This window comes from Papio anubis, chromosome 14 (genome assembly GCF_008728515.1).
Source record: "Papio anubis isolate 15944 chromosome 14, Panubis1.0, whole genome shotgun sequence".
Taxonomy (NCBI): domain Eukaryota; kingdom Metazoa; phylum Chordata; class Mammalia; order Primates; family Cercopithecidae; genus Papio; species Papio anubis.
Genome location: NC_044989.1, coordinates 4,065,112 through 4,085,515, shown reverse-complemented (window position 1 = coordinate 4,085,515; position 20,404 = coordinate 4,065,112). Strand labels below are relative to the sequence as shown.

At 39.1% G+C, this 20,404-nt stretch overlaps 1 long non-coding RNA gene across 1 annotated transcript in view; it reads right to left on the bottom strand.

The window, feature by feature from the left end:
- The window catches only part of LOC103876691, a 33,127-nt gene extending 16,207 nt beyond the window's left edge, over positions 1-16,920 (bottom strand). The window contains exon 1 of the long non-coding RNA XR_636019.4: positions 16,443-16,920. This is a non-coding gene — a long non-coding RNA (uncharacterized LOC103876691). The remainder of the gene's footprint in view (positions 1-16,442) is intronic.
- Positions 16,921-20,404: the final 3,484 nt, after the last annotated feature.

Below are 20,404 nucleotides of genomic sequence, written 5' to 3'. Positions count from 1 at the left end.
TTGACCTCAGAGAATTCTACTCTGTTTTCATAACACTCTTTTACACCAGAGAGGAAGTGCAGGATGCTGATACCTAGAGTCCTAGAGGTGTCATTGAGATGAACTCACTTACCCAGTGAACATGTACTTTGCACCTGCTACGTAGCAGCCACTATGCTACACCTAAAGGTATGGGAACAGATGAAATACAGCCCTTCCCACCAGTCTATTCTAAATTCTTTTCTTCCTTCCTGCCAGAATCCCAGTTAGGTTCAGTCTCCCACATATCCCACATAAGCAAATGCATTAGAAAAATATTGAACTCTCTTTTCATGGAGTTTTAGGGGTTGTCTTTGTATAAGAGAAAAGTTATAAATACTAAATGGGTTTAACTGTGAACAAAAGAGCACTCAATTCTCCTGACTAAATGTTTCTGAAAATTCTCTGTTAAGATCCAGATGGAATACATTTGATCAAGAAAGTACTTCATCCAGTAGTTTTCCAAAGCAAAGGTCCTACTTGTTAACATAGGAAAATCATTTTTTAAAAAACTTAAAAGGAAGCATTTTAACCAGTGATTATATATATTAAAATTTTTAAAAAGCTAGAAAAATAGTTACCTAGTATACCATAAACACCATGTGGAGAGGCTGTGATGGTTACCCTATCGACTTAGGAGAACAGCTCACTTCATTCTTGTTGAATTAAAATTGTTTTTAAAAAATCAATTTCCCAGCATGTATTTGAGCTTCTCTTCAAGTATCCACTTAAAATATTTATCTTGAAATAACAAGTTATCAAATAATTGCATATTGCTGATTACAGAAATGATGCCTATCTTGATGGATTCAAACATAATTCAAACATGACATATTGGAGTTTACATTGCAGATAAAATACATCTATTTATCTCAAATGGCACAGATATTGGCTAAAGCAATGTTTTCCAAGTCATGAAAATTTAGTTATAGCAAACTTGTATGAAGAATGTGAAGGCCTGGCAGCTTTGGAAGCTCAGGGCCATGTAATTTTCTCTTCATTTTGCAGTGGGGAAATATTGATTATTTGCATGCCAGGACTACCTGTATCCAGTTTATTTGTGTTTTTCTTTTTTTTGTGGACTGTGGTGAAATTGGGCAGTAGAGCCCCTGAATAAGCATCATCAGCAATGTCTAATGTGGTTCCATATAAGAAATAAACCAACAAAACACACACATTTAAAAAAAAGGACAATTATCGTAAAGCTGAAGATCATTTTTTCCCTTAAAACATATGGTATATAATAATGCTTTATCAAGTGAAAATTGCAAAATAACACCAGGCATTATTGTAATCCAAAACAGAACTAAAATGGAAAATAAAAACAAGCACAAGTCAAGCCTCCTCTTTGGGAACTACACTAGGAAGTTATCAACACTTTCTCCATAACCTCTTGGCATCACCATTCCCTGCAACACACCCCTTTCCTGATGCTTCAGATGCAAGCCTAGCTGCCGCCCAAGAGCTATTTGGCCACTGGAGCCTTCTTGGCCTGGACAACATAGTCTAAAAATGCTCTGAAATCAATGCCCTGGGAGCAGCCGCCATTGACAAACAATGAATGGGAGATGGTGGATAAATACTGCACCCCCCTCACCATCACCCTTGGGCAGGAGAACTGCTGGACACAATCTGCACTGTCCCAGAGTCCAAAGAAGAATGAAGTCCTGCTGAGTGCAGCAGTACCCTCCCTACATCCTTTGTCTTACCTCCCTACCCTCCAACCAGTGTTTCCTAGGATGGCTTCCCAAATAAAGTATTTGTATGCAAATTTTTATATTAAAGTCTATTTCCTGAGGGCTGAAACCTGAGACAGAAATGTTGAGTATTATACTATAAAAATCCTATGCTTTAGAATAAAGACAAGACTACGAACCCCAGCTCTGCTAGTGAGTAATAATAGGATTGTATTACAAAGTGCTCGAGAATGCAGTTTTGAGTTGATAGTTCTCAGAGTTTTAGGGGTCATCTTTGAAAAAGGAAAACAAAGTTATCAATACTAAATTGAGTACAAATGTAAATATTTATTTTGAATAAAAATGAAGCCACAATGAATTATAAATGTTTAAAATTTTTTTTAAATCACAAATACAAATACAGAAACTGATTTTTTACTAATTAAGTGCCCCATTCACCTCTATAATACTTTTGCTCTTCTGTATTTTGTTTGAATAGTGTTTGAATGTCTTTTCCTGTGAAAATAAGTTTATAATATTTTCTATAGAAAAGTACTATGTAAAAACTAAAGGGATAATTTGTTTGGTATTACCTCTGTAGATAATTAACTCTTCCTAGATTGAATACATTGTTTGTTGATAGTTTAATAACACTTCTTCCTGTGTCACGTTTCATTTTTTTTTATGCCATGGAAAAGTTTAGGATTTTGATCAAACATAGGAAACTTATTTAAAAGATCTTCCTGTGTGTAATACTAGTAACTGCTCTTTCTCTATAAACGTGATAATTCTGACATATTCTATCTTGCAGAATTTTTATAAAAGTGGTGTCATTTAAACTGCATCTGATGCATTACACAGTTGGGTAAGGACGGGCTGCGCATTTCCATGTTGACAAGGTGTTGATAAGCACTGCATCTTTTTGCTTAGAAGTTTCCACAGACACATTTCTGGGTTTGTTTTTTTCAAACCTTGTTTCTCCTCTACAAGCTTCATGTATCTGGTGCTGGGTGGCTTGGAACGTGTTTTTATATCAAAAACACCCGAATATGAGTTGATCTAGGAGGTAATAGGAACACCCTGGAAGGTATTCCTACTCTGGAAGGTCAGCAACACCTTAATTCTGCACAGTGAAGGCAGCCACATAAACACACCTCACTAAACTCAAACAAAACCTATCCCCAAGCCAACCTCGGGGCCAAATCTCTAAAACATCCACAGCCAGTCCAGTGCAAATCAGCCCAAGAAGGGGCAACCCAGAGGAAGCTGGAGTCCCAAAAGACAAAGATCCTCTATGCAGAGGCACATTTTCTTTGCGAATTTCACACAGTCCTATGGCAACAGGAGCACAGGGGATCCTGCCGAGAGCCTTGGAAGGTTCCACGTCAGTGAAGGACACTGAAGCTTAACTTCGTGGCAAATCCTGTGACAGCCATCGGTAAAACAGAAAAGACAGCGCCGTATCCGTCAGGATGCTGGGGAAAGCAAAAGGCACAGACAGAAGACTCAGATGGAACGATTTCATTAAATACTTTTTAGTAGAGGAACTGGATATGGAGATGTTAACAGAAGTTTAGGAACAAGAAAAGTTCAAGTTGGGCACTAATGACCTACCAGTGTTGGGAAGATGGATAGGGAAAGGGGAGGGAATAAGTTACTGGGACATAGGGAGGGCAGGGGCCCTGGAAGAAGGCAACTAGACAGCAGCTGAGGCCACTGGTAAAGCACACGCTGCCAGAACCACGTGCCCTCTGCCCTGTGAGTGTGGCCAGAGCCTTCATTAAGAGAAGGCAGCAGAACTCAGCCAAGGGAGCCTGAACGAGGCATTCCATAGAGGCCATCTTACTGGACATGGAGCAGGGTAGGGTGGGGCACAGCACGGATCTGAGGGGGCACAATTAAAATAGCCCATACAGTACAAGTAACTTCACAGGGTAATACTAAATCCATATGCGAACATATATATGCATATATAAACAGCACAGAGTCAGACACATACAATGATGTCGATTTTGTCATTTTTGGACAAGATACCAACGTATGAGTTCTTCAGCGACCTTAGAACAAGAAAACAAACCAACCACAGCACTGGATGGTGACAGAAATCTAATCAGATTATGCCACAAGACAAGTAAGATGTGCTTTTAATTCCCGTTATTTTCAGCAAAGCTCCGCTCCATACTGCATTCCCTAGCGAAGGCTGAATTTACAGAGTACCAAGCCTTCTCGAGTGACTGGATTTTCACTATCTACGCATGATAGGCAGCTCCCTTGAACAGAGTAGGGATTCCTGGTGTAGATTTGGAAAGTGAGGATGCCTGAAGGACTCAGGCACTCGGGCAGAAAGAGCGTATCAAGGCCAGGGTGACCACGAAACACCTAGGACAGCGGAGAGGAAAGGTACTCAGATCCTAACAAGACCAGGGGTGCGTGACGGAGACTGTTTCCCCTCCGGCTGTAGCACGCTCCTCTAAGAAGTGGAGTCCTGGGGTAAGAACATGGATATTAAGCTGTCAGCCATGCCGCCCTCAGGGCTCACTCCGCCTCAGAACTCTGGGGACCTTATTCTTCAGTTGAGGTTATCTCTTCTTTTATCCATTCATGCCATCATCACAAAAAAGAATCCACAGTGAAAAGAAAAGTTTGGAAACTACACAAAATCACAATGTTTTTCTCTTGCTTCCAAAAACAGAATGTCAAGACTCAACATTTTTCAGAAACCTATTTTTTAATGGCCCAACATTTTATCTTAATTTACGTTGCATCTAAGTAACAGATAGCTTACTCTTTATTTCAAATGAATGGATATTTATTACATGTTCACACTCTGCAAAGCACAGATAGAAGGATATGACTTCTTAGATTCATGCCAGTTAAACAGTACAAAGGCAAAAAGATAGGCATAGAAATTCTAAATTCCACCTAGAGGTCAAACAATTTATAAGCAACTGCATTAACTTATAGATAATTTCTAATATTATAGAAAAATAAATAAATCCAGTTCTATTATTTAAAACTTTGTGAGAACTCAGTAGTGTTATATAGGTAAAAAATATAAAACATATTTTTTCTGAAATCTTTAGCAAATTAGCAAATAACTATCTTCTTTCTCAGTGAGGAGCCTATGTCTCCAACCATGTAATTAAAATAACTGACTTGTTTAAACACAGCCTGGTTGTGCTAGTTAATCCCTGTGCTAGGAAGCGGCATGCAGAAACATGGCAACATAGTGAACCGAGGGGACAGAAGGGGCTGAGTTTTGGTTTCAGGAGAAACAGAAACAAAACCCTGAAAAATAGTCGTATGAAATGTTCTTGAACTATTAGGTTGGTGCAAAAGTAATTTGATTTTTGCCACTGAAAGTAATGGCAAAAACCATCATTACTTTTGCACCAACATAATACATGTGACTTGGTATTCATTGCTTTACAAAATTTGTGTTCAATTGCTCTGTAAAGAACTGACTTGCATTTTAAAAGGCCTGGAAGAAAGCAAAAGTATTAGCCATTATCAAAAAAAAAAAAAAAAAAAAAAAAAGCGATGTATCAAAAAACAACCAAGTGCAATAGTTAAGACTAAAGGCAATTTTGCAAATAACTGTCAAATAACGTCTGGCAGAAACCGCTTCTAAAATACAGGCTGAGCATTTAAGCCTGTCCGTTAATGCCCTGGCTTTGTTGAGGCATGAAATAACGCCAATAGTTGAGTTCCGTGTGTAATAAAATTTTATAGGGACTAAAATGGCAATGGTGCCTCTAATTATCTGTTTCTGTATTGCTAATCAAGATCAAGTTCACAAAAGACTAGTTGACTGGTTTCAGACTTAACCCTTTCTCTCTCCTTCACCCCGGCCACTGCCTCAAGCAGCCTATTCATAACAAGGCCACCACCCAGCCCCACCTATTTCTGGATTTGTTCCTTGAGGAAACGGGTCCCACTGCCGTGGCATTCTGAAGGCTAAGAACACCTGTCCTTCCTCCCATTGTACTGTTGGACAAACACATCCCAGCCAGCCCTGCGAGATACCAGTCAGTGCTGGGCTGCTCTGAGCGCTCCTTCCCACCCCGTTTAACCACACAAACCTCCATATGATTTCTGTGTTATTTGTCTTTGTCATCGTGAAGCCACACACGCGACCTGTTTAGATTTTTATTCTGAAGGCAAGGAATTAAAATTCCTTTTTGAAAGATGTCACATTTTTTTCTGTTTTTCTCAAATTCTAACATGACCATTTGTTGTTATTTGTTGGTCTGCGTGTATACATACCTATAACAAACCTGCAAAATGAAAACAACGTACAACATTTATAACTATTTTCTAAATTACAGAAACAAAATTCTGTCCTTATGCATAGGTTAGCTCTATTATTATAAGTATGACAATTCTCTGTGTGTATAGGTCAGTTTTACCTTCAGTTGTAACCTTCTTTTACAAAGGGGGCAACTGTAGCTTAAAGAAGTCATCAACCTGGCTTCAGGTCACACAATACCAACAGGAAAAGTTTGTGGTCCAACTTAAGCTAATCCAATTAAAATGTCTGTGTGTTTTCAAGTAGTAAAATAACGCACATAGAATTTCAGTAGAAGACAATAAGTGTGTCTCGTGCTTTCACAACACACAAATACTTAAAATACTACCACTGTGGAGGCAACTCCCAGCTAAAGCATTTGCTTGCATCCCTGAAACCAGCAAAGATACATGAACCACATGAAAAGGAGCCTTGAATGGTACTGAGGTCAAAATATTCCCTGACCCTGAATTCCAGCCATTTGCAAACAATTCTGTTAAGAGGTTGTGGGACCTCATGGATCATACAGGGTTTCTCCTGGCAGAGGTGCTTTTCAGGTAAACACAGTGGATATGATTCTGTCCATTCTCTTTGAACACAGGTGTCCCGCTGGCTATTAAACCCTGAAGGTTGGATAAAATGGTATTCTTATTGACACTAACTAGACCCGTTCTTTGGGACATCTTTGAAATGCAGCACATTAAGGTACTTACCTTGTCTAGAGGAAGACAGACCTAGGTTCAAACCAACACGTCCCAATTCTACTAGCTGTTCTACCACATAAGAATTATTCTAGATTTAATGTTATCATCTGTAAATTGACGGAACAAGTAGGCATAACTCCCATGAAAATGAAATAGGTTGTGTAAAGTGGTTAGCACAGGGCATGGCACTATTACCATTATTGTCAGAGTGAAATCTACCCTCTGACCCAGGCCCTATGCCTGTCTTAGCCTTGCTTCCTGTACTAGCTTCTCACCTTGGCAAACGTATATGTACCCTAGAGGTTTGGGGCTTATTGTGTCAGTAAATTGATAAATGCCATAAATTCAACATGTTTCTTAAAAACATCTCTAATATATACTTCAGATTCACTTATTAGATCTAAAACAACATATTTCAGTGCTGAGAATATATTGGCTGCTGCTCACATGACTCAAATCCTGCAAATGGATTTGAAACACTTCATTACTTCAGAAACCAAGGACTTGATTAATATCTCCTTCAAAGATAAATCTCCAGAATCTTCACGTATAGCCAGAACTCAGGCATGGTGAATACTAGTTGGAAACATGGAAAATATTAAGTATAGACCACTGCTGGTTGAAAGACTAGAGTCAGGCTCGCTCTTGGAGACACAAAAGTGCCATCCCACACTCCAAGTCCCTGAAGTACTGGGATGATGCAACAGGAACATCCCCAGAATGGGAGCTCTAGTCACTTTCACAGTAACTTCTGTCTGTAGCCCCTTTTCATTCTCAAAATTCCCACTGGAGATGTTAGTTGAGGTGTAGACAAAACAGACAGGGAAAGCTCTTATCTGTTAAGAATTATCACATGTAGGTCACAATATCACCGAAAGCCCAAATTTTCTAGGAAGGGAGTAAAATAAACTCTTGCTGCTCATTAAAACTCCCCAAATATTTTTCCTTAAAACAAAAGTGAATAAATAGAGGCAGCCAGCTGAACTGCCCTCTTCAACGGCAGATGTAGAAAGTGTCTTCAGAGCAACTCTTTGTAGAGATGATCTCCACCTCTTTATGGTAAGTCTAAAGAAGGACTCAAGATATTGATTCATGGCCGTGAGACAGTGAGTAGCTTTGCAGAAAGATCAATTCACAAAAAAACATCATTTGATCCCGAAGACCTGTGTATTGCAGAGTTTATGGGAAACATTCTGGTGTTACTGAAGGACAAAAAGACTGGGGGCAAGAAAACCTGATTCTTTATTACCAGTTTTCTCCAAGCTGTGTGCTATTGAACAAATCAGTTAACAATCCTGGACCTCAGTTCCTCCTGTATACAACTGAACCTTTATTGATTGTTCCCCCTGACTCTCAGACTTATGCAATAATAATCTCATATTACATATAACAAACTTTGAAAAGTATAAAGCTGTCATTATTACTATTTATTATTTCACTGTTATTATTGTTATATTATTGTTATATCTTAAGTGAGTTTGCATTAAACAAAACATCACACAGAGATTGCGATTAATATAGGGCCAATATCAGCTCTTATAGCTGCATCGAGAAAACACATTGATTATTGTAAAATACAACCAATTAGCAATTTTTCCAGGCATAAGTTATTTTGAAAATTATAAATGCATACATTAATTATGATAAACATGACGACATAGTCCAGGAAACAGCATAATTTTGCCATGTCAATAACTGTAGTGTGAAAATATACCACTGCTTTCCTCTCCTCTGAGTTGGTACTTAACTACTAAGAACGAACTTTGATTCTTAGATAGGAAGAAGAATGTTTATAATATATCGTTATCAACTTAGGTTCAGGCAGTGCTATTTCTTTTTAATTGGAGGCCTGAACAGAAATATAACTACAGAATATATCTGGTGAAGAAAGAACTAATTGCTTTGAGATAAATAACTAACCAAAGGTATTGGAGCCCAGAAAAACTTCCTGTATGCCATATGTGTAATAATTATGATTACTACTGTATAAACAGAAATCAATTATGTTACGAGGAGCAAATAGAGAATTAATAAAATCACAAGACCAGACAAATCATATGAGTCCAACTACAAAACAGCGTCTTTGCAACAGTTATCCCAAACTCTGCTTGCTTGACTCCAACAAGAGAAAACAGTCACCTCCAGGAATGCTACGTTTTGTTTTCTCATAGCAATGAGATTTCAAAGAAAATTTCTCCTGCTTTGACCTGAAATCTGTCTTCTAGCATCTTCTCATCATATGAAGCTGTGCACAGAAAGCCCTTGTAGCCCCTTTGCCACGTTGCTAGCATCTTCCCGTCACGTGAAGCCGTGCACAGAAAGCCCTAGTACGTTTCTAGCATCTTCCCGTCACGTAAAGCCGTGCACAGAAAGCCCTAGTAGCATTTCTAGCATCTTCCCGTCGCGTGAAGCCGTGCACAGAAAGCCCTAGTAGCCCCTTTGCCACGTTTCTAGCATCTTCCCATCACGTGAAGCCGTGCACAGAAAGCCTTAGTAGCCCCTTTGCCACGTGAGCATCTCACACCTTTGCAGGCAGACGCTCACAACTCCCTGGATTTCCGCTACTCACAGCCAATACCACTGACGTTTTCAAGCATTCCTTAGTTTCAAATGAATCGCTTTTATACCCTTCTCTCTAAACGATTTTTTTCTCACTTTTTAAAAAAATTGCCTAAAATGCATGCTTCCCAATCAGATGTTGAAGGTGAAAGCAAAGATCCTGATGATACACAGGGGAAAAGTAGAAAAAATTTTAAAACATTGAGGAGTTCATGGATCAAGATTTCTGTGGAGGGAGAACCACTCAGAAATGGTTCAGAAACCACTCACAATACCAGCTGTTTCCCCCCCAGTAGCCTTTGCCAGTTCTGAGCATGGCTGTTGTTTCTGGTTTGGCCCAAGTCGAAGGCTGTTTTCAGGGAAAGAGGAACCAGCCAGGAGTTTAATGACCAAGCAGGTCTGGAATAACAAATTGGAGAGCCTCAAATACACAGCTGGTTTTCACTAAGAGACGTGTGCTGTATCTTGAGGCTGCACAGGGACTGAAGGGCTAGGTTGGGAGCTTTAGAAACAACCTAAGATTTTCCATGCTCTCACAGCACCTGGACACCACAAGGCTCCACAGGAAGTTCTGAACATAAAAAACCTATGAGGCAAAAGCCCCAGGGGGGCACTGAACTAAGACTGAACTGGGGCATCTGCTGCTCATGGATGTCCAGAGAATGAGAATCCAGGAGCCAGCAGTGACCGGTGGCAAAAGACTATTTCTGAAGGAGAGAGAAACCAGGCAAGAACTGGGGTTCTCTTGGCAATAGACATGTCTTTACCAAGACATTTACCAAATTAGATGCTGTTTGTGACCAAAAAAAAACTCATCTGTGAAAAAAATAACTGACTCTTTCTTAGTTTGGGGGCTTGGGATGATCAACACTGGCCAGGCTGCCAGTTGAAAAGCTGGAACATCATGCCTCAGAAACAGGGGGACCCAGAGTCTTCAAAAAACTGAAACCCACCCTTGACCAACTAACTCCCTGACTCGATGAGGTGACAAGCTCCCATGATGACATCTGCCAAACAAGTAGTTGAATTTCACCATCACCAGAGCTTCCAAAGGTCTCTAATACATAGTCCAAAATATAACTAGAAATGACTAAACATGCAAAGAGGCAAGATTATATGACTCAAATAACATAAGGAAGAAAAACAAAAAGAAACAACTGAAGCTGTCTTCAACATGATCAATATACTGGAATTAATAACAAAGAATAAAAATAACTGTGAATAATATATTCAACAAATATTGCAAAAGATAAAGATGTAATATATGCTAAATGATTACCACATAATTAAAATATGTATAAAATGTTAAAATGATCATCTCAATCTAAAAAATATATCTGAAATGCACAACCTCAATGAATAAATATAATAGCATACAAAAATAATAAATGTAATAGCATACAACAATAGCAAAGAAAATGCGATCTGGAAGTCAGGTAAGTATTAAGTACCTAAACTGAATACCAAAGAAATTACAGAAAAAAAAGAAAGCATGCAGAATAGAGGGTAATAAAAATGTGGAACATATCCCAAGTGAAACTGGAGTCTCAATGAGAGAGAATAGAGAGAATGGCCAAAAGAAATAGCAGTGAGATAAAGACCAAGGATGTTTTAAAATGGATACACACACACACACACACACACACACACACACACACACACACATTAAAATAGAGTTTAAGAGGCTCAGTAGGAAAAATACAGAGAAATAATACTTAACCGCATCATAGTAAAACTGTTTAAAATCTGATACAGTTTGGCTGTGTCCCTACCCAAATCTCATCTGGAATTTTAGCTCCCATAATTCCCTCACCATGGAAGGGACCCTGTGGGAGGTAATTGAATCATGGGGTTGGGGCTTTCCCATGCTGTTCTCATAATAGTGAGTAAGTCTCATGAGATCTCATGCTTCTATAAAGGGGAGTTCATTTGAACACTCTCTCTCTTGCCTGCCACCACGTAAGACATCCCTTTACTCTTTCTTTGTCTTCTGCCATGATAGTGAGGCCTCCCCAGCCATGTGGAACTGTGAGTCCATTAAACGTCTTTCTTTATAAATTACCCAGTCTCGGGTATATCTTTATTAGCAGGGTAAGAACAGACTATTACAAAATCAAAAGTAAAATCTTAAAAGTTTCAAGTGGAAAAACACACAAGGTCTTTAAAAGAGAAGCAGCAGGATTCACAGTGGACTTCTCAAGAGAAAAAAAATCAGAAGCCTGAAGACTTTTAAGGAATGATATCTTTTAAGCGTACAGGTCTTTGTGTGGACATATGTCTTCATTTCTCTCGAGTAATAATATGGTTTGGATCTGTGTCCCCGCCCAAATCTCATGTTGAATTGTAATCCCCAGTGTTGGAGGTAGTGCGTGCTGGGAGATGATTGAATCATGTGATGGTTTCTCATAAATAGTTTTTTTTTTTTTTTGATACGGAGTCTCACTCTGTCGCCCAGGCTGGAGTGCAGTGGCCGGATCTCAGCTCACTGCAAGCTCCGCCTCCCAGGTCTACGCCATTCTCCTGCCTCAGCATCCCCAGTAGCTGGGACTACAGGCGCCCGCCACCTCGCCCGGCTAGTTTTTTGTATTTTTTTAGTAGAGACGGGGTTTCACCGTGTTAGCCAGGCTAGTCTCGATCTCCTGACCTCGTGATCCGCCCGTCTCGGCCTCCCAAAGTGCTGGGATTACAGGCTTGAGCCACCGTGCCCGGCTCTCATAAATAGTTTAACACCATCCCCTTTGGTGTTATTCTCGTGATAGTGAGTTCTTGTGAGATCCGGTTGTTTAAAAGAATGTGGCACCTTCCCCATCTCTCTTCTCCAGCTCCAGTCATGTAAGATGTACCTGCTTCTCCTTCGCAATCTGCCATGATTGAAAGTTTTCCTGAGGCCTCCCCTCAGAAGCTGTCATGCTTCCTGTACAGTCTGTGAGCCAATTAAACCTCTTTTTAAATATAAATTACTGCTATAAATAGCAGTGCAAGAACAGACTATAATACAGGTAAATATCTAGAAACAGAATTGCTTGGTTTAATGAAGCATTGGATTAACTTTACAAGAAACTGTCAAACTGCATATATTCCTATTCCATGACTCAGCAATTCTACCGAGATATAACTAACAGCACTGTGGACATTTGATTGCCATAAGACAGGCACAAGAGTGGTTATAGGTTTACTACTTTTAATAGTTCTAAACTGGAAACATTTCAATGCCAATCAGTGATCAAATAGAAAAATAACTGTTAGGATGTTTACCTAATGGACTATGTTATATATACAGCAGTTAAAATGAATGATTTATAAATATACACAACAATAACGACAAATATCACTAACATAATGTTTACTATAGAAGCCAAACACAAAAGAATACATACTGTAGGATTCCTTTTCTGTAATGCTCAGAAACAGAAAAGCTAACTAATGCTACCAGAGCCAGGAGGAAGGCAGAGGATGGCAGAGGCAGAAGAGAGCATCGGTTTTGTTTATTATCTGGGTGCTGGCTACATGAGAGCAGCCCATCTCCTAAAGCAAATGTCACAGGAGCCAAGATTCAAGGTGTAAAAGGAGTGAGGGGGATGTTCCAGACCAAGAGAGAAGCATCTAGAATATATGGAGGAAGGAAGCAGAGGGTGATGCCCTTGAGAAGGTGCAAGGAGGGGCAGGAGGACAGTGGAGAGGCAGGTGGAGTAGGAGAGAATCAAGTTGATTGAGAGACAGAGACTGACCCTTAGCCCCTGGTCAGTAGATGCTGCTGCTTCAAAAACCAGCAGCGGAGTATGGAAGGAAGAGGACAAACTTAATAGCAAAGAAAACTCAAGGCACTACATAATAATCAGATATATCTTCTAATAATTTAATGAACTGTCTTATCTTTCTCATTCGAATACAACTTTCTCTTCAGTCTATGGACTCTGTGGACTGTCTCTTTTGGTTATATTTCAGTATAATATTCTGCACACTGTAAACACAAGAGGAATACTTACACAACGCCTCATTGAATTAGAGCTGGACATCTGTTTTGTGAAATACACTGTGATTATTACATACGCTGATGCTGATTCGATTCGTGCTCTTTTCCTTGTCTGAGATACCTTCTCCACCTCCCTACAACCTACCTGCCTGAGAAGTTTCTATTCATCCTCCAAATTCCGAAGAATGCACAGTGCTTTGTCTCTTGAATTCCCGTAATGCCTCGCTCACCCTTCTGTGGGACACCTACCGTGCTGTAGTATTTTTTAATCAATTCATTCCGTAAGCATCATGGCTCATTCAAGTTTCTATATTCTGGGCCTACCAAGGTGTCTGCTATTAAGTAAAAGCTCAGTAAACATTTCTGGAAAGAAGTGTTGCAATCTCTTTTCCAGTTGCTGGCAAGAGAATGAGTGCTATTTATTCTTGAATCTTAAGAAAAGTTATAAATTAAATATCCAGAGACACCATTAGATGACTTTTTGTCCTATCAATCAGATAATTGAGTAATAGTACAAAATAAACTTCAGTTAGCATTCTATAAACCTCAAGTCATGCATGGAAAAAATAATTTCAAATTTACAATACAATTGGAGATGATTATGTATTTTAGGCTCAATCATTTGCCCCTTAAGGGAAGCTCTGAAAGGACTCATTCGGATAACTTTCCTGTCTGCTGTTACCTTTAAGTATTTTTTTATTCCTCCATGATGAGGCTGGGCAGGATCCAGTGATTATCATTGATTATGGAGAATTGAAAAGAAGAGACATTGAGAATAGTCACTAGTTATGCTTATAACCAAGATGATTATTATAATCCTCAGAGGGAGAGAGTAATTTTTACCAGCAAGCAGCCAGGTGCTAGAACAATGTTTGCAGCCTGCATGAATTAGCTTCACACCACTGAGCTTACCACATACTGGCGCATTCGAGAATGCTTAACGAGAATGATTTATTTAAAGAGTGGATCATAAGCTTAACACAAAAATGCTGTCACAAAAGTGTTTAGGCTTAAAGTCAGGAAATTCATTTCATTCTCCAAATCATACAGGAAATCATTTAAGAAAACAACAGATCCATTAAAGAACAGAAAGTTACTTCCAGTTAATTATTCCTGTAATTAACCACCCCTTTTCTGTAAGATTAGGACTCCTTTCTGCATGTTAATAAATTATTTCCCTTGTCATACCAATTGTAAAAGATTCGCTTCTGTATTTCTAAGTTAATTATGAGAATTGAGTTATAAATTTCAAAGCTACCTAGTTCTTTAGTTATCTGTACTAATTTTTAAACGTTTTTTGTTGCAGGTACTCTTTTTAAAGTCTCATTTAGTTTCAACTGACTTTTAATTATGCTCACAAACTATTTCTTTTTCAGGTTTAGTCTTGGATTTGTGTTTTTTCCTTTTTAATGACCACCACATGCGGCACTTTTCATGTATCCTACTGGGCTCTTGAAGTATCTTGACAGTGTTAATACTGATTCTATTAAAAGCACAGCATTTGGGACCACAAAAGGAAAAATTCCCTCCTGTGAAAAGAAAAGTATTTTGTATTTTGATGAGGTATGACTAAATAAACTGTTACAACAGAAATAGCTTTTCTAGTGATAAAGCCAGAAAAGCTACAAAGCCTCCAAATGTCAGACACACTAATAATCAACCTTTAAGTGGGATAGTGTAAGGGGGAAGAAAAAGGCAATTAGAATTTGGCCGTCAGAATCTAGTCCATAATTAAGTTGATGGATGTCTATATTTACCTTTTCTCTTCAAATAACGTCTCAATATTTCATTATTTTATTAGGTACCTTATAAATGTACCTGATAACTTGTAAAACCACAATACATTCTTTCTGTGGGTAACTTTGGACCCTGACCACTTTACTTTAAAGATTTAAACCATTATTCACAGTAGACATTTTTCATCACTGAAGTCCCAGCCTACCAGCTAGTCTAGTAATTTTTCATCAAAAAATAATTTCTTAAAAAATCATGTATGACTTTAATTAAAAATCACTTGTATATCAAATAAAATATACTCTCTTAGAGACAAGTAAGTTATATACAGAAAGGAATAGCAATAGTATTAATTTATTATCTACCTAAAGTCTCAAATATTATAATAGATTCAAACATATGCTGTATTGTATAATCTTTACAAAAATGTGAGAGCATATATTATTATTTCCCTTCACATATGGGAATCTAAAGTTCAAAAATGTTAAGTGCTTTGCCTAAGGCTCTATGCTTTAGGCAGATCCAGAACTAGGGAGTTTCTGCGTATTCTAACTCTGAAGCTTTTTTTTTTTCACTACAGAAACTCGTTTGCTAATATAAATGCAGACTTATTTAAAAAAAAAAAAAAGCTTTATTTGGAAAGCATAATGAAAAATGTGATGTATTAATACTTACTGATACTCCAAGAAAAAAATAATAAAACATTTAGAAAGCTTCTCCCATCATTTCCTTTGGCTTTTTAACTCTACCAGATCTTGAAGAATGCACGTTGTTGCAGGTTAACCAGATGAACCACCCTTTCCTTACTATCCTGCAAGATTCAGTCTCATCCGTAGTCTCCAGCACTCTAGAGCAATCATTGCCAGCTGTCAGGAAAATTGTGGTGTTTCCTAAAAAGTTTCTTTGTGACAAGTGAATAAACCAAAAGGATAAAAAAATAATAATAAGATGTTCCAGTTTGGGAAAAATAATGGAATGAGTACTGCATCTGAGGCAGCATTTAAGAAAGAGAGAAAATAAAAAGGCTCATTTCCAACTGTCCTCATTTCAGCAGCTTCCCAAATATTCTATTTCTTTCCTTTTTTTTTTTTTGAGATGGAGTCTCACTCTGTCGCCCAGGCTGGAGTGAGTGGCACAATCTGGGCTCACTGCAAGCCCAGCCTTCCAGGTTCACACCATTCTCCTGCCTCAGCCTCCAGAGTAGCTGGGACTACAGGCGCTCGCCACCATGCCCGGCTTATTTTTTGTATTTTTAGTAGAGACGGGGTTTCACCGTGTTAGCCAGGATGGTCTCGATCTCCTGACCTCTTCCGCCTCCCAAAGTGCTGGGATTACAGGCGTGAGCCACCGCGCCCGGCCTATTTCTTTCTTTTAAAGTAATTACCACATTATCATATTTGCTGAATCATGAAGAAACCACCACATTATTTTCCTACCAGAGTGTTTTTGTTTGTTTGTTTTTCTTACACTCCATTTACAAAACCGCTTACCGTTTGGGGGAGAGTAGACTAATTACTTAATCATTTTCAATCTTCAGTTTTCTCATTGGTGAAATCCAAGCTATGACAATGATGACAATGATTCTGATGACGATGATAATAATGTCCCCTACTTCATAGAGGTGGTTGTGAAGATGAAATAGGGTGTGTACCTCCCTTAGTATGTGAGCTGGCACAAATGACTTCTCTATCATTGTGTTACAGGAGGTAGAAAAAGAGAAGTATTCTTAAAATGATTGTCATAAAGATAATTTTAAAAATTGTTGCATCATGATGCAATAATTTTGTATGTATGTCTTAAATATTTGGTAATGCTTCAGATGATATCTTCTTAAGATCAAAGTAAATATCTGGAAAGATCTGCAAGAAGCTTCCAAATTTTGGCCGGGCGCAGTGGCTCAAGCCTGTAATCCCAGCACTTTGGGAGGCCGAGACGGGCGGATCACAAGGTCAGGAGATGGAGACCATCCTGGCTAACTCGGTGAAACCCCGTCTCTACTAAAAAAAAAAAATACAAAAAAAAAATTAGCCGGGCGAGGTGGCGGGCGCCTGTAGTCCCAGCTACTCGGGAGGCTGAGGCAGGAGAATGGCGTGAACCCGGGAGGCGGAGCTTGCAGTGAGCTGAGATCCGGCCACTGCACTCCAGCCTGGGTGACAGAGTGAGACTCCATCTCAAAAAAAAAAAAAGAAAGAAAGAAAAAAAAAGAAAAAAAGAAGCTTCCAAATTTCAGTTTTTCCATAAATTTTTACTGTGAGCTCAAAGGTCACAACATTTTAATTGATAACCTTCAATAGCCGCATGAAGTTTTAATTTTGACCTAGTTTTAGAAAAGCCTAATGAAATCTGAAGGGTTGTAGGGGATTATAATGCTAGCAGGGACTGATTCCTTTGCTGAAGATAAACTCATAGCAGGACCTGTCTGGTGAAAACCCAGGATTATGGTGATGAAGGATCATTGCGGCATTTCTCTGTTAATCTAACCAGACATTACCTCCATGCTCCTAACACGTCTACAAGGATCAGATAATTTTACACCTTCTTGCACCTATATAGGGTTCTTCTAAATGACAATATAGACCACAATGAAGATTAACTTTGCTTTTAATACTAATTACTCTTTATTATTATCTTATCTAGCAATTGAACACAGTTTTCATAGTTATTGAGTTCAAATCCCCGATGTGGCAATTATTAATTTTACTCAGAAATTGTCAACTAAAGGAAAAATGTATATCATTTATCTCTAATGTGTGTTTTCTCTAAATAAAATCAAGTAATTCAGAGATACTGGTTCATTTGTGTATTACAATACAAGAAGCAAATATATATATTTTTTCTTGGCTTTATCAGTGACAAAACTTGCATAAGCTGATATGAAAATGAATTTGTGGCTGGGCGCGGTGGCTCACGCCTGTAATCCCAGCACTTCGGGAAGCCAAGGCAGGTGGATCACAAGGTCAGGCGATCGAGACCATCCTGGCTAACACGGTGAAACCCCGTCTGTACTAAAAATACAAAAATTGGCTGGGAGCAGTGGCGGGTGCCTGTAGTCCCAGCTACTTGGGAGGCTGAGGCAGGAGAATGGCGTGTACCCAGGAGGCAGAGCTTGCAGTGAGCTGAGATCATGCCACTGCACTCCAGCCTGGGCGGCAGAGCGAGACTCCATCTCAAAAAAAAAAAGAAAATGAATTTGCATTCTAACATAACTCAAACACATTTATCAATAAACATATATGTGGAGCTTTTACAAGAAGCAGCCAATCGTGGAGAATTATCCTGTCAGGTCTAGAAAGTCAAAGTTGACCTAAATTTATGTTCTTATGTAACAGGAATGCTCCCATAAGTTTTTAGTTCATTTTGGGGGGTTGGGTTTGTTTTTTTTTGGGGGGGGTGTGTGTAGTCAGTCCCCATTTGAAGGGAAAGAGGAATTCTGCAGGTTAATTTTCTGAAAGTGAAATCCAAATCAGAGAAACATCAAAGCATGTAAAAACTGTCTCAAACTTTGCAGCTACAATTTGAAAAATCATTAAACACTATTTGGAGCTGTAGGACTTTGAGAAAGCATGGCCATCTACACTCTAGCCTCTGTAAATTTGGGATTACCCCACTTTGACAGAGAAATGGGAAGAATTTTTTAAATTAATAGTAGCTCCTAGAGGCCAGTCACGGTGGCTCATGTCTGTAATCCCAGCACTTTGGGAGGCTGAGGCAGGTAGATCACTCAAGACCTGGAGTTATAGACCAGAATGGCCAAGATGGCAAAACCCCATCCCTGCTAAAAATACAAAAAATTAGCCAGGCGTGGTGGCAGGCGCCTGTAACCACAGCTACTCAGGAGACTGAGGCATGGGAATCGCTTGACCTGAGAGACGAAGGTTGCAGTGAGCTGAGATTGTGCCACTGCACTCCCGCCTGGGTGGCAGAGCAAGATACCATCTCAAAAAAAAAAAAAAAAAAAATCAAAAAAACTCCTAGAAATAGACCCCTGTAAACCAGAACTATCCTTAAAGTTTCCTTCCCAATATCATACAGTTGGAGACAGTAAGAACCATCTCCAAATGGAACATCACTATCCTATTTGAAAAATAAGGAATAGAACATTAATACAGGCTGAGGGTCTATACTGCTTCAGGCATTGAGCCAAGTGCTTTACTTTTGCTGTCTACATACAATCTTTCAGAATCAGGAGTGGACCATTACCCTCATTTGAGAAGGAATAAATGTGAAGTCCAGAGAGGTTAGCTAATTTCCTCCAAGTCACACAGCTAATGAGTACGTACACGCTCTGATTTCACTTTGTATTCTACATGGACTTTACAACAAAGTTCATGATAGGAAGTATCTCAGCAATAATGGAGAAAGGGTAAATATGTTTAGAGAGGGCTTTCTTCTCACATATATATATTCTAACAACAAATAATAAGCAGAAATAGAGGAATGAGTAAAAAGAAATGTTTATCTAATCAAAAGTCAGGTTAGAGAAAACCATGAAAAATTTACAATATGTGTTATAAGGTCCTTTCTGGCTCTGCAAATATCGCTACTCCAATTTCCTGGTGTTCAACACAGATAGGTATAAGAATTATACAATGCTCCAATAGCTCCCAAGAAAGAATGCCCTAAACTCAAAAGAAGCCAAGGTCAGGATTCCAACAGTGGTAAAATCATGCACAGCAAGGTGGTAAGAAATAAGACTAAAAAGCTGGGACACACTAAAGGTATAATAATATCACATTTTAAAATAATGCATTGGATGTTGAAAGCTCAGGTGTTAAGGTGGGAATTGACACAGGATCAGTCAGGGTGAGAACAAAGGCTCTCACTTGGAGTATGGTTAGTGGCCATGAAACATTTAACATGGTCACAGCTGGGCTCACTTAAGGAAGGCAGCGCGGCAGTCGGAGGTGAGGAGCCTGCTGTTGCTGGATCGCTTCCTTTCTGTGAGGCAATGGTTCTCGAAGGGCAATTCTTTAAACCAGAGCCTCAGCATCACTGAGGAACTTGTCAGAAATGCAAATTCTCACAGACCTACTGAGTCAGAAACCCTGAAAGTGAAACCCAGCAACCTGTGTTGTAACAAGCACCCCAGGCGATTCTGTTGCACACTAACATTGAAAATCACGGGTGTGTGGAAAGCTGCAACTCTAAAATGTTTTAATAACTCCATGCGGTCTACAAGACAAAGTCCAAGCTCCCCATCATGGTGTATAAACAATGATTCTCCGTGACTTGGTCCTGCCGTAGGCTCCAGCCCGACGTGTGCTTTCTCCGTACCTAACAATTTGCACTTGAATTCTTTTAAACTATTGTAATTCCCTACATTCACATCATTCCCCTTTGACATGAAGGATGTTTTGATGAAAGATTAAGCAGCATCAGCTATAGTAACATCTAGCTTCTCACCTACTTGTGAGACTTTTCTTACAAAGCTGGAATCCAACAGACAACGTAG